The sequence below is a fragment of the Rhipicephalus microplus genome, chromosome 6, assembly GCF_043290135.1.
Source record: "Rhipicephalus microplus isolate Deutch F79 chromosome 6, USDA_Rmic, whole genome shotgun sequence".
Lineage (NCBI taxonomy): Eukaryota > Metazoa > Arthropoda > Arachnida > Ixodida > Ixodidae > Rhipicephalus > Rhipicephalus microplus.
Genome location: NC_134705.1, coordinates 49,685,078 through 49,700,167, shown reverse-complemented (window position 1 = coordinate 49,700,167; position 15,090 = coordinate 49,685,078).

Sequence of the window (15,090 nt, the reverse complement as noted above, 5' to 3'; positions counted from 1 at the left end):
TAATAATATATAAAATGTTAAATACGACAACTAGCAAAAGACATTGGGCAGTATTAATAAAGAAACAAAAACAGTGCCAACTTCTCTCAAAAATTACTTTACAAAGCAGATTGATGGTACGCTTTTTTCAAAACAGGCCACGAACATATAAACTGTAAGGGTCTAATTTGCCTGAAGTATCACGACGAGCGCCAATTAAAATGCGCGGGTAATATCAGAAATATTATCGGATAAAATTAGGAAATATTCTGGAGGGGCATTTTCGACGATGTCTTCGAGAGCACCAAAATTTGCTCATTTTAGCGAGAAAAAATGCTTCAAAATGTTTACCAAGAGTAGGTGTAGAAAACAGATTTGAAGATGGAGCTCGGAGGCGAGGAAGAAGAAGCAGCCAGGGTCACGCTCTGCACATTTTTTTTTTTGTTCTGTCAACAATAAACCGAAGACGTATCGGTTATGCGGTCTCTCTGGTCCTTCTGAAACATGGTGCCGTGACCAGGATTGATCTGAAGACAGACGCAGAGACTTCAACCCCATTCGCAACAACGGGTTGAAGAACGAAGCAGTGGCGTCTGGCTCAAGGACTAACCGTCGAGAGAAGGACCACGACCGACGACTGTTGGCGACGCACATAAAAAAGGCAAGAACTCTTTCAACACGTTTTAGGCATGAATAAAGAGGTCCTATCGAAGAAGCGGAAGACGCTTCGAGCAAATGTGACGACGCTTACGAGCGAAATCGATAAGAAGATAGAAGAAGACGCCGATCGAGCGCAACTTATGACGCTTCTAAACCAGATGAAGAGCGTGTCACAGACGCTAAGACAAGTTAACGAACAGATAGAACCGTTCATTGAAGAAGACAGCGCGGAGGCAGAATTTGAAAGAGTTTTGCATTATGAGATGAAGATCGTCGCTGCAACGACAAAAATTGAGGAGCGATTACGCGAGTTAGAACAAGCGACGCAACTGACTACGAGAATAGTCACAGAACAGGCGAGTTCAGTGCAAGGTACTGACCAAATCTCGGAGACGCAAGAGCTTGTTAAGTTGCCACGCCTTGAAATGATCAAGTTTGATGAAAAAAAACAGCATGGCCAAGGTTTTGGCATCAGTTCGAGACATCGGTGCATAACAGAGTGAATATGCCGAAGAATCAAAAATTTAATTATCTTCTGGCGTCTCTGAGCGGGCAGGCTGCTTCCCTCATAGAAGGCTTGCAGTTTTCTGATCAGAATTACGAGCATGCAGTCGCTCTTCTGAAAGAAACCTTCGGACGAGAAGATAATTTAAAAGAGAACTACATAAAAGAGCTTGCAAATTTGGAAGCAGTGAAGAGTCCTAAAGATGTAGATGGGTTGAAGAAACTCTTCCAAAAGTTGCAAGTGAACACACGAGCACTGCAGTCGTTAGGAGTGGAAATGGATAGTTACGCCACAGTGATAGCTCCTGTTGTAAAATCTGCGCTACCGGTGGATATGAGGATTGAGATGAAGATGAAGGAGTTAAAGAAAGGTGACAACAGACCAGCAACTACGGAATCGAACTCAGCGTCAAGAAACAGCACGAGCAGTTTGAAAGAAATTATGGAGTTTTTAAACATATATATACGCAGCAGAGAAGAAACTCGAGAGGAAAAATACGACGTGACCCAGTCACCACACAGTATGAGGCGGACTAGAACATCTACGCTTCAAAGCACCTCGATGAAAAAATGCATCTTTTGTGAGATGACTGGACACTACACAGAAGATTGCAGAAGAAGCATTAGTATGCAACAAAAGAAAGAAGCCTTGCAACAGGAACGAAGGTGCTTCAGATGCACCAGACCTCACCACACGGCGAAGATATGCCGTGCTAACGTACGCTGCAAAACATGCAAGGGAAGGCACGCGACATCCATGTGTCGACCACGTACGCCTGCAGGAAAGTCAACACAGCAGCAAAGCGGGGATGTTGAGCAAGTGCTTAAAAGCGCGCAACCTGACCGGTTAGACACCAGCAAGTCCTGCAACATGCACGCACAGCAGTCTGATGAACAGAAGTGCATACTACTGCAGACAGCCTTTTCGTGGACGGAGGGAGAAGGCAGCGGGTGCTACGCACGGATTCTGCTGGACAACGGGAGTCAGAGGACATTCATCCTCAAAAGCTTGTCAAGAAAACTAGCGTGCAAGGTAAAAAGATCCGAAAGGATTACTGTAGGATCATTTGGAGGAGGAGAGATGGAACTAGACATGAAAGTCGTCGAGGTCAGCGTGAGGAAGGATACCATCTCGGAGCCAGTCACGATTGAGGCACTGGAGATAGAAGTTATATCCTGTGACGTGCTACCATCGCCACCATTGACAATACACGAAAGAGCAAGATCGATGGGAATTAGTTTGGCTGATGACAACCAGAAGAAGGACAAAGAAAGAAAAAATATGGAAACTTCTATATTAATTGGAGCAGATTATTACTGGACTGTCGTCACTGGTCGCATTTGCGAGATTCATCCAAAAGTAATGGCAATAGAAACAATATTGGGATGGACGGTCCAAGGTCCTGTAGGACTTCATTGTGTGCCGCTGAAATCATCGACGGTTATGGTACTCAAGGTCAGTGCCAAGTCGGACACGACTGCGGACCAACTGCAGAGATTCTGGGACTTGGAAAACATGGGTATCAAGGAGAACCCAGCAACAAAGATGAACGATGAACATGTGCTAGACTACGTCCGACAAACAATGGAGTTCAAGGCCGGAAGATACCAAGTGCGGCTACCATGGAAGGAAAACGTGACATTGGACGACAACACCACCATTGCAGAGAAGAGGCTTATGCAGGTGACCAAAAAATTATGCAAGGATAAAGATGAACTCCTAGCCTATGACAAAGCTATTCGAGAGTACTTTGAGCAAGAAATAGCAGAAAACGTCGAAGAAGATGCTGGATCCGATATACAGAACAAATTTGTATACTACATGCCGCATCAAGCAGTAATCAAGAAGGACCGAACAACGACAAAAATACGGATCGTCTTTGACGCATCGTCAAGCCAGAATCCAGGTGAATCCTTAAATGACAACTTGGAAAAGGGGCCAAACCTAAACCCCGACATCACAAGCTTGCTGATGAACTTTCTACATCACAAGATCGCTATGTCAGCCGACGTGGAAAAAGCATTCCTGCAGATCAAGATACATGAAAATGACCGAGACGCACTGCGATTCATATGGTGGGAAAGAATACCCAGCGAAGATATGCCAACCCCGAAGATAAAAACGTGGAGGATGACGAGGGTTACTTTCGGAACTACACCAAGTAGCTTCCTTCTAGCGGCCACGATTCATCGACATTTGGATAAATTCGAAGAAAAATATCCTGCAGTTGTGGCGCAACTCCGGAAAGGAATCTACGTCGATGACGTTTTACTAGGAGCCGACGAATACTCGACATCGACAAAGATATACAAAAAAGCACGAGATATTTTTCGCTATGCGGGAATGAATTTAAGAAAATGGATTTCAAATGACGCCGAGCTAAGAAAACACTTTGATGAAGAAGGAGAGAATCTGGATCGAGGGATAAGAAAAGAGGGACAAATCAAGATTTTGGGACTGAAATGGAATTTCGTAGACGACGTGTTGAGCTTTCCCGACACTACATGGCGAAATGACAAGGACACGAGACAACTCTCAAAAAGACAGGTTTTGCAGGACACGGCAAAGCTATATTACCCTTTAGGTTTTTTGACACCATTTTCAGTCAGAGCAAAAATATTGCTGCAAAAAATTTGGATGGATAAACTGAAATGGGATGACCCGTTACCAAGCCAGCATAGATCAACTTGGAAGGACTGGTCGGAGGAGCTTCAGCACTTAGATGACTTCACCGTTAACAGATGCTATGACAACAGACAAGCTGAAGTGAAAGCATCGACTCTGCACGTGTTCTCCGATGCGAGTCCAATGGCATATGGAGCAGTAGCATACATTGTAACAGAATACTCCGATGGAAGCAATGAAGCAAATTTAATCATTGCAAAGGGTAGAGTCGCTCCAATCAAAAAGATCACACTAGCAAGATTGGAGTTGTTGGCGGCCACAATATCAGTCAGATTGGCCAGTCATATAACCGAGAATTTCATCAGGAAACTGAGGAATGTGAAATTCTGGACTGACTCTCAAATTGTGTTATGCTGGATAAAGTCAAACAAGACGAAAGATCTGTTTGTTCGCAACCGCGCAGCAGAAATTAAGAGCAAGTCCAATGAGAGTCAATGGGGTTATGTTAAAAGTGATGAAAATCCTGCGGATTTTATGACAAGGGGGATGAAGATGAAACGTTTGCTGGACAGTGAATTATGGTGGAAAGGCCCCACGTGGGTCAAGAATGAAAAACAAAGCCCTGATTATGACATCACGCATGAATCGGACAGTGATGACAACAAAGACGATGAAAAGACAGTGGCATGCTTAACTACCACCACGAGTGAAGAAAAGATAATTGATGTGAGCAGATTTGGATCATACAAGAAAGCGTTACGAGTTACCGCGTGGGTGATGCGTTATATAGGAAACCGACGAAAAGAAAGGAAAACAGGTTCGTTGACAGGAGAAGAATTGGACAAGGCAGAGTTTGTGCTGATAAAGCAGGAGCAGAAAACGCTACAAAATGCAGTGACACGAATATATGACAACATGAATCTGTACGGCACGAACATCTTCGAAGATGATCAAGGTGTCCTGAGAGTAAAAGGGAGGCTTCAGTGGAGTGATTTGAGCTTTGATGAGAAGCATCCTATTATTTTACCAAGAGAAAGTCACTTTTCAGAACTCCTAGTTCTAAACGCGCATCAAGTAACAATGCACGGTGGCGTTGCGGCAACATTGACACATCTAAGAACGAAGTTTTGGATTCTGCGTGCCCGACAAATGGTGAAATATGTGATAAAGAAATGCATCACATGTAGGAGATTCAATTCTAGACCAATGGCACAAGAAATTCCACCTCTACCAGCTGACAGGATTACACAGACGAGGCCATTCGACACTGTTGGTATAGACTTTGCTGGACCGCTAAATGCTCGAGAGGAGAAAGGCGGAAAAGTTACAAAGTTTTACATTGTGATATTTACGTGTGCAGTAACAAGAGCCATACAACTGGAGTTGGTCAAGAGGATGTCATCAGAAGCGTTTATACAAGCATTCCGAAGATTCGTAGCTAGAAGAGGATTGTGCACAACTATTTACAGTGATAATGCAAGAGCATTCAAAAAATCTGAAAAAGAGATGAACAAGATATTAAAGATGGAAGATGAAAGGGTTCAACAGTATACCAGTAACCTGAAAATAAAATGGAAGTTTATTGTAGAGTTAGCTCCATGGTGGGGAGGATTTTATGAAAGACTGATCAGAAGCTTTAAGACATCCATGGCAAAAACTATAGGTGCTCGACTTTTGGATGAAGAAGAACTACGGACTGTGGTTGTTGAAGCAGAAGGAGTACTTAACAACCGGCCTCTCACTTATGTGTATGACGATCCTAACGAGCCACAACCCATCACACCGGCGGACGTTATAGGAGGCAGGCAAGCAATGAACAAGCAGGAAGAAAACAGACTCGGAGAATACAGTCTGCTGAATTACTGGAGTGCAAGAAAACAGGCTATGATAACATGGTGGACCAGATGGAAAAAGGAGTACCTGAGGGAGCTTAAGTGTGCCAGCAGAAAAACAGAGCGTCACGCAAATGTACAAGAAGGAGATGTACTTCTGCTTGGAGAAGCGCGAAAAAGAACTCGGTGGAAACTCTGCAAGATCGAAAAGATTTTTCCAGGCAAGGATGGACTAGTGAGAACATGCTTGCTTCGTACACCTGAAGGAAAATTAGTCAAGAGGCCGATTCAACTGTTGTATTCTCTCGAAGGTTGCTTCGGTTGAATCTGGCCGGCGGGAAGATGTAGAAAACAGATTTGAAGATGAAGCTCGGAGGCGAGGAAGAAGAAGCAGCCAGGGTCACGCTCTGCACATTTTTTTTTGTTCTGTCAACAATAAACCGAAGACGTATCGGTTATGCGGTCTCTCTGGTCCTTCTGAAACAGTAGGGCTATCCATTATAAATTATATAGGGAAAATTTGGTCATTTTAAACTTTTTTCGTGTCAGGAAGGTGTGTTTTTATGGCGTACCGGCTGTCTGACACCAGAGTACATATAATTGACGCTGGCCCTCTTTCTGGTGTTTGTGTGGTGGGTTTACGAGGCTTGTTACTCCCGTGTACTCGCAGATTATACAGAATTTAACGAGTACCCGTCGCTTCAGTGTCCTCAAATTTTGTGCTGCTTGCATTGTTGTGCCTTATTGCATTATGTGTAAATATTTTTTGCTCATTTATGCAGGAAGAAATCAGCTGAAACCTTGGGTCGTCAATGAAGCTGATGAATGGTCCTTCGAAGATGGTGAACAGTTGTTCTCGGTGGCAACGCTTTCTTAGTTTATCGTGCGTCGTTTTAGAGCATTGTGGGCTTCAGTTTAAAGATATGCGTTTCAAGCATGAGAGCTGTTGATTTCATGCAGTCTGTATTTTGTGTTAATATTCGTGGGTTTTGCATGTTTGTTTTTTCTTATCTTCTTTTTCCAATTTATGGGCAATAAACCAAAAATGGCACCTTATTTTGCACAAATCAAAGAAAAAAGTTAAGTGTTATATTGATTTGCGTCTGCTAGAGCTACGCGGAAATTTGTACGCATTGATTCTGCACTGCTTGCATCGAAATTGAGGACTCCTTCATACAACTGACGCGTGACACGAGCAACAAAGAATAAATCAACAGATGAGCAAACAGTTAAAAAAATTCTGATGCATATCACTAAAATTTTATCCGGACAAAATAAAAAAATTCGTGAAATACTCCGGAAGAGCCCCGCAAATGTTCCGGATAGCGGCATTTTAAAACCTGCGGAAAACGCTCTGGAGGTTCCTTGTAATCACTCCGGTCAGCCGGAGCGAAATTCCGGTAAAAATTGCTCCGGTGGTGCGATGCAGTTACTCCGGCTGGCCAGAGTGAAGTACCAATGAGAAATGCTCCGGATGTGCCACGCCATCTCTCCGGTCAGCCGCAATAAACTCTTTGCTCCGGAGGCCCGGAGCAAAAATTACTACAAATAGGGGTGTTACTAGAAAACAAGCGTTTTACTCCGAGCTCGGGGTAATTTTTTTACAGCGTGCCGCTGTATAAATACGACTAATTGCCCTTCATATGCTGTAGCATGTACGGTAACACGAATTTCAATCACCCATGGTTATTCAACGTTACGAAACCATTTGTTAACATTTACTAATTATTGTATATTCATAATAAAACGGATCAAGCTATATACATATATTCATTCCCGATAACGGGAGGTTTTCATCACCGAAAAAAATACGACGAGTAAAAATACGACTCATGGCTTAGGTGTACAAAAGCAAACCGATCATCGTTATCCAGGCCTAACAAGGTACATAGCCTCAAAAACAAGTGCAGCGTCATCACAGCATTGCGAGCAGTAACAAAGATAATCAAGCGTATGATAGAATATACCAAAATCGCATTGTAGCCATCTTGTAAACCTTTCAGGAGAGTTTACAAAATATCAGAAGGGGTGACGAAAATGTTATGATAATGTGCAAAGTCTGTATGCTGCCTCGCCCGTTCAGCCTACCAGAGAACGGAATCCCATGAGGTCACATGGTGTTCATAGGTGGTGGTGGTGGTGCTGAAAGGTAGAATGCTTTGTGAGTAGTCTGGATTCAACTGCACCCGCAAAGTTGCTGAACATCAATGTGTTTTGTGTGCGTGATGTTTAACCAGGCCATTTGTTTACGGATTCTAGAGAATTCACGAGCTCTTAACACCAATAACTAAGAAGCTGTTCATGAGGCGAACTAAGCATCAATGCAGGGTGTCATTGTTAGCGTAACTTCATTGTGGGCAGCGTGAGGTCGAAGAGAAAAAAAAGATTCCGCAGGTGCAACGTACCTTGGGAATTGATGTTATGCGGATCATGTGGTTGCAATGTGAATTCGTTTAAGTTTTTTTTATTGAGGGAGACGTTATGAAATGGCGCTCAGTATATGTACAAATTTACGTGCACACAAATGTTAAACAGCCGCCTATGTTTTACATGAGCAGTTGTTTGCAGTTGGGTAACAATGCCGACAGAAACATGGATATTAGCAACACCAGAAAGTCAAGCTAATATCAAGCGCTGCGCGTTAAACAAAAATAAGCCATTTGGAAATAAACAACTTGTCCTTTAGCAAACGCTGTGTTTGACACTTGTCTTAACGGCCATCGAAGGCGCTGACTAACTCTATCCGGTTTTTATGGACCACGTGAAGGAGACACTGCAGAAGGGAAGGGAGGGGCGTGACTGTTGTTGTTGCTCAGGTAGCACAGTTGGGAAAGCATCGGATGCATCATTCGAAGGTCGCACATTAAGTACATCTCAGCAGCCAGTTACACTTTCGTCCACTTTCTTTTCAATTGCATTAAAATTACAGCTCACATCAATCCCTATACTTTCATTGGCACTACTGTCTGATAGCTCTAAAAACGCCGTGTCTAACAAAGACAAAGTTGTTTAAATTCAACTTCTTTCCTTAATTCATGTTCTTGCACTTTCTGGGTAGTCCTTAATGGCCAATCATTTATTGCGCATATATCACTGGCCCAGGTACAGGTGTTTGGCACACCTTACTAATGAAAAAGGTGTAATGACCTACGCAACAACATTCACACTTTATTCATGTAATGACCAGGCAGTAATATTCGTGAACACATTTTAATCTTCTCTACTAGATAGATAGATAGATAGATAGATAGATAGATAGATAGATAGATAGATAGATAGATTGAAAGAACTTGTGATTCACTGAAAAAACGTTTATTTATTATTCATATAGCCAAGTGGCGGAGTAGGCTGCTCACTGAAGCTAGTGTACCTGCGTAAGCGTGCTAACAGCACTTGTGGGCGCATATTTCCTTTCTGGCAAGTTGTAGTGCCTCAGGACAAATAAATGGCGTCCAGCATGATTGGGATTATTGGAAGCCAAATCAGGCAGTACAAAAAAAAAATGGTTGGAAGAAAAGATAGAAGCTTACGATGAAAAATCTTTATATAGGGTCTCTGTCGCGCCGATGTTTCGACAAGCGGACTTGTCTTTCAGAATTTATTCAGAATTGAAATGTAAGTGATACAAGTGCATGTAGTATGTACAAATACAGAAGGAGGTCTAAAAGTCGCGAGACTGGTAGTGAGACCTCCTATGAAATTATACATAAGAGATAGAACGCAATAGTAAAGAGTGGTAAGGAAAGAAAATTCAAGGTATACAAAATGTACAGATAAGCACAAAAAAGTGAACGTAGGTTATAAAAAATGTATAGCTAAGCATGCAAAAACTAACACGAAAATGCAATAACATTCACTCTGTATAATATCAAGCATTATTACGGTAAGGATAGAAAAATTAAGATATACAAAATGTACAGATAAACACGAAATAGCGAACATAAGTTGTACAATGTATACCGATGAGCACAAAAACTCACAGAAAAATCCATTAACATTCCAGAGTGGGCACGGCGGACCAGCTGCGGGCATGTGGCCTCACAAGCCATTTCTCTGCTTAATGCAGGTGCTCGTTTTTGGTTTGACCGGAGCGACGTATCATCCAAACTTCTGTTCTACCGGATCTACAAGCTGTCAAAACGTGCCTGTTCCTTCCACGTGGTTTCTTAACACGGGATCACCGACGGAGGCTTATCAAGGAACCTTTCTTCTCATGCCAGCCTTGGTCACGTCAACCCCAGCGCCACCTGCACGTCATGTGACATCGGTCGACAACTCTATAAAAGGACGACTGAAACTGCACACCTTCAGTGGGCACGGCGGACCAGCTGCGGGCATGTGGCCTCACAAGCCATTTCTCTGCTTAATGCAGGTGCTCGTTTTTGGTTTGACCGGAGCGACGTATCATCCAAACTTCTGTTCTACCGGATCTACAAGCTGTCAAAACGTGCCTGTTCCTTCCACGTGGTTTCTTAACACGGGATCACCGACGGAGGCTTATCAAAGAACCTTTCTTCTCATGCCAGCCTTGGTCACGTCAACCCCAGCGCCACCTGCACGTCATGTGACATCGGTCGACAACTCTATAAAAGGACGACTGAAACTGCACACCTTCAGTGGGCACGGCGGACCAGCTGCGGGCATGTGGCCTCACAAGCCATTTCTCTGCTTAATGCAGGTTAGTTATTACTCTGCTTCGTTCAAGAGCGATTACCGCTGCCTTTTGGTCTTGCCGTGCCCACGGCGTTGTGCTAGTATCGCTTACGAAATGTACTGTGCATGCTTGCTTCTATTGTGCGGTGATGTTGAGACAAATCCAGGTCCCGACATAGAAAAAATGCTGCATGAACTACTGGTAGGACAAACCAAATTGGTTGAAGATGTGGCGGCTCTTAGAACACAGCAAAATAACATGGAAAAGATTTTCGCTGATTGGGGCCGTCGGTTCACTGAATTAGAAAAACGTGCTGCTCGTGTAGATGATCTTGAACGGACCGTAAAATCTCTAGAATCCAAAATTGTGGACTTAGAAGACAGGAGTAGGCGTTCTAATCTGTTGATCTTCGGTCTTCAAGAGGAAGCCGGTGAAACGGAAACTGAGCTTAAGCAAAAAGTTGTTACCGATATATTTTCCGAGAAATTAAATGTAAATTGTAGTTCGATTGGAAGAATCCATCGTCTAGGGAAGCCGGGTAAACAAAGACCAGTTATCATTTTTTTTCAAAACTTCAATGAAAAACGTGATGTTCTAAAAAACGCCTACAAGCTAAAAGGGACAAGCTTTTCCGTACAAAACGATTACTCGCGTGAAACACTCAGAAAACGTAAATTGCTATGGGACAGTGCGAAAGCAGAAAAAAAAAGAAGGCAAGAAAGTCGCTTTGATAGACGAGAAACTGCGAGTCGATAACGATTACTTTATATGGAGCGATCCCACCAACAGCAGGGTTAAAATTCATAACTATCGTAGCACTTCAAAAAAGGACTGACTTCCTCCACCTCGTGATTTCCGAATTTTGAACATTAATGCACGAAGTGTTCTTAATAAAACTGATAAGCTTGAAGCGGTTATTCTTGGGCATAACCCACACGTGGTCGTCATCACGGAAACTTGGTTGCATGACGAAATACATGATACGGACGTCTTTCCCTCTGATTACCGTGCTTTCCGTCGTGATAGGCATACAAGGGGTGGTGGTGTTGCTGTCTTGGTGAGGCAAGATATCACCGCAGTTCTCCTACGTCAGACAGCTAATCTTGAAACGCTTTCTTTAAAAATTTTATGCCGTAATACATCTTTTCTATTATTTGCTGTTTATCGAGCCCCTGATTCCCCTCCGCAATTTCTTCAAGATCTGCATGAACACATGGCATCTTTTGTACACAATAAAATTTTTTTAATAGGTGATTTCAATCTACCGGGCATTGACTGGATTCGCGGTACATATAGCGCTGATGTGAGCGTAAACAATGAACATTTGCGTGACATTATTTTGATGCATAACTTACAGCAAGTGGTTACTGAGCCTACACGAATTAGCGCTGCTTCTGCTTCAATACTTGACCTTATATTTATTAGCCAGACTTTTCAAGAGTTTTCTGTTTCTGTTGAACAAGGCATTTCTGATCACGAACTTGTGGCTTTTTCCTGTACCATCGATCTTCCCAAGTCTACTAGTTGTAAAACTGTTTCTGTAAAGGATTATTCACGTGTCAATGATGTGAGCGTACTAGATTACCTTGATGATAGTCTGAGTGCTTTTGGGGGACATGACGCTGCTAAACTTTGGGACGAATTTAAGAATATTTGTATGCACTGTATCGACAACTTTATTCCAAGCAGAACTAAAAAAACATCCAAACCTACTCCCTGGATGACGCGTGAGATAGTGCATGCGAAGAGAAAAGTCAAACGTCTGAGACGACGGGGTATTTCTCGTGACGAAATCGTACCATGCCAAGCTAAATTAAACGAGGCTGTTAGGGCAGCTAAACTTCGTTACTTTCAATTTACCCTGCCTAACGTCATCCGAACTGCTCCCAGCAAGTTTTGGAGCTTTCTCAGCAAAAAAAGTAAACCAGTTGATCATATTATGCACGCGCCCCGCCGCAGTGGTCTAGTGGCTAAGGTACTCGGCTGCTGACCCGCAGGTCGCGGGTTCGATTCCCGGCTGCGGCGGCTGCATTTCCGATGGAGGCGGAAATGTTGTAGGCCCGTGTACTCAGATTTGGGTGCACGTTAAAGAACCCCAGGTGGTCAAAATTTCCGGAGCCCTCCACTACGGCGTCTCTCATAATTAAATGGTGGTTTTGGGACGTTAAACCCCACAAATCAATCAAATCATATTATGCACGAGGGCAATCCTGTCGTCGCTAAACAAGAGATCGCTGTTCACTTCAATGCTTATTTTAATAGTATATTTTCAAACTCGCCTGCTCCCCGTTGCCTGAATCACACATTGGTGAAGGATGACTTTAGTTTTGTTTCTTTGCCTGGCGTCTTTTCTATGCTGTTGAATATAAAAACAAAATCATCACCCGGGCCTGACAACTTACCAAACGTGTTTCTTCACAGATACGCCGAAATGCTATCGCGTTTTCTTGTTATCATCTTTCGTGCATCACAATCTTCAGCAGTGCTTCCGAACGACTGGCTATCTGCTCGTGTCATTCCTATCCTAAAGAAAGGCGATCCATCATTAGTTCAAAACTACCGCCCCATATCACTAACCTCCTCTTGTTGTAAACTTTTAGAACACATTATTGCTAACGAAATCACTAGGTTTCTTGATGATCGAGCTATTTTAACTCCTATGCAGCATGGATTTAGGAAGGGACTCTCCACTGTAACCCAATTAACTACTGTAATTCACAGTCTCGCTAGCGTTGTCGACAAATCAGGACAAACTGACGTCATATTTCTGGATTTTAGGAAGGCGTTTGATCTCGTGTCACACGCGAAACTAATCGAAAAACTTGTTATCTGGACGTTCCCTCATACCTAGTAAATTGGATTTCTGCTTACCTCACTAACCGTAGGCAATTTGTTGCAATTGATAATTGCTGTTCGAGTGACCTTGCTGTTACTTCTGGAGTTCCCCAAGGAAGTGTTCTTGGACCTTTATTATTTAATATATACATTAATGACATAGTTGACTCTATTACTGAACCTGTACAGATAAAATTATTCGCTGATGACTGCTTACTCTTTAATGAAATTACCTGCCAGCAAGACCAAATCACCCTAAACTCTAACCTTCAAAAAATTTTAACATGGTGCGAACGCTGGGACATGCAGCTTAACATTGATAAAACAGTATTTATGAAAATCACCAAAAAAATTAATAAACTTTCGTTTACGTATAATCTTGCATCCATGCCTCTTACAGAGGTTGATGAATATAAGTACCTGGGTGTCATCATAACTAATAATCTCAGTTGGAACTCCCACATCTCTCACCTTTGCGACTCAGCCTTCAAAAAACTCTGCTACCTCAGACACAAATTAAAACATGCTCCTCCCGAGACCCGTCTAACCGCTTATACCTCTCTTGTCCGTCCTAAGCTTGAATATGCAGCTATCGTATGGGATCCTTACACTAAAACTAACATCGATGCGCTAGAAAGGATCCAACGTAAAGCAGTAAGATTCATCTTCTCCAAATATCGCACCAGTGACTCTCCAAGTGACCTAATGGCCCAACACAACATTCAGTCCTTGCAACTAAGAAGAAAAATTCACAGGCTTAAATTTCTATTCTTACTGTATAATAATAAATTGTCTCTTTCTTCTGAACCTTACATAAAGCCTCTCACTGCTCGCCGAACAAGACATCGCCACTCTGCCACATTAACGCCTTACAATACCAGAACCAACATCTTTAAGTATTCCTTTTTTCCTCGAACAGTAGCCGACTGGAACAGCCTACCTCTTAGTACACTCAGCAACACCGACTCTATCGCATCCATTTCATCTTAGATCTAGCCCTTCCTCTTTCAATACAGTGATCCAGTATTTTTTTCCCCTGTTTATTTTTTTTTACTAACTCCTTTGTACATTGATTAGATAGTTCTGTATTGTTTATCTTCTCATATTGTATATTATTTTTCTTTGTATCACATTTCTTTTAGTGCTCATTTACTTGTTAGTAGATTCACTTTGTTGTTGCTTTGTATAGATCCTACTTGTATATATTCTTGATATTTGCAGACTTTGTACTTTTGTTCGTACTTTTCCCCTCCTGCCTGGGCCTATTAAGGCCTGCAGTATTCCTAAAATAAAATAAAAATAAATAAAATTCAATTCATATAATATCATGCATTAAGAATTTAATAAGTGCGAACGCAAGTCTTTTTTAAACATTTCGAGGGATCAATTTTTGATCTCCAAAGGTGAAGAATTCTACAGGGAAACAGATGAAAATTTTGTGGCAAACTTGCCGTAATTAGTCATAGGTTTGGGTAAAAGGAAGTTATTGGCCTTTGCAAAACGAGTCGATGACGCCTGAGGAAAGTGACTTGAGTGTAGTAAAGGAATCGAAAGTTTTCCATTCACATATTTGTAAATAAAAATACCGAGAAAATATTCAGCCAGCTTCTGAACCGATAAAATTCCATGCGAACAGAGTAAGAATGATGCATTGGACATAAAGCCACTGAACGTTATTAATCTCAATGCTTGGTTTTGAAGATGTTGGATGACTGATAAATGAGTGGCATACGTCTTTCCCCATGATGAAATGCAATAGATTAGGTTGCTGTGAAAGAAAGCGTAGTAAAGTGACAACAATATTTCAAAACGAGGGAACGGGCGAACTTTTACAAATATTGGAATGGCATATGCAGCTTTCCGCGTAAGCTCTAAAACTCGTGAAATAAACTTTAAACGTTCATCTAATTTGACCCCGACAAACATTGTAATGGAGGTAGAATGAATTTGAGTATGGCTTACGAAGACAGAGGGGTTCCTAGGTATAATTCGATTAGGTG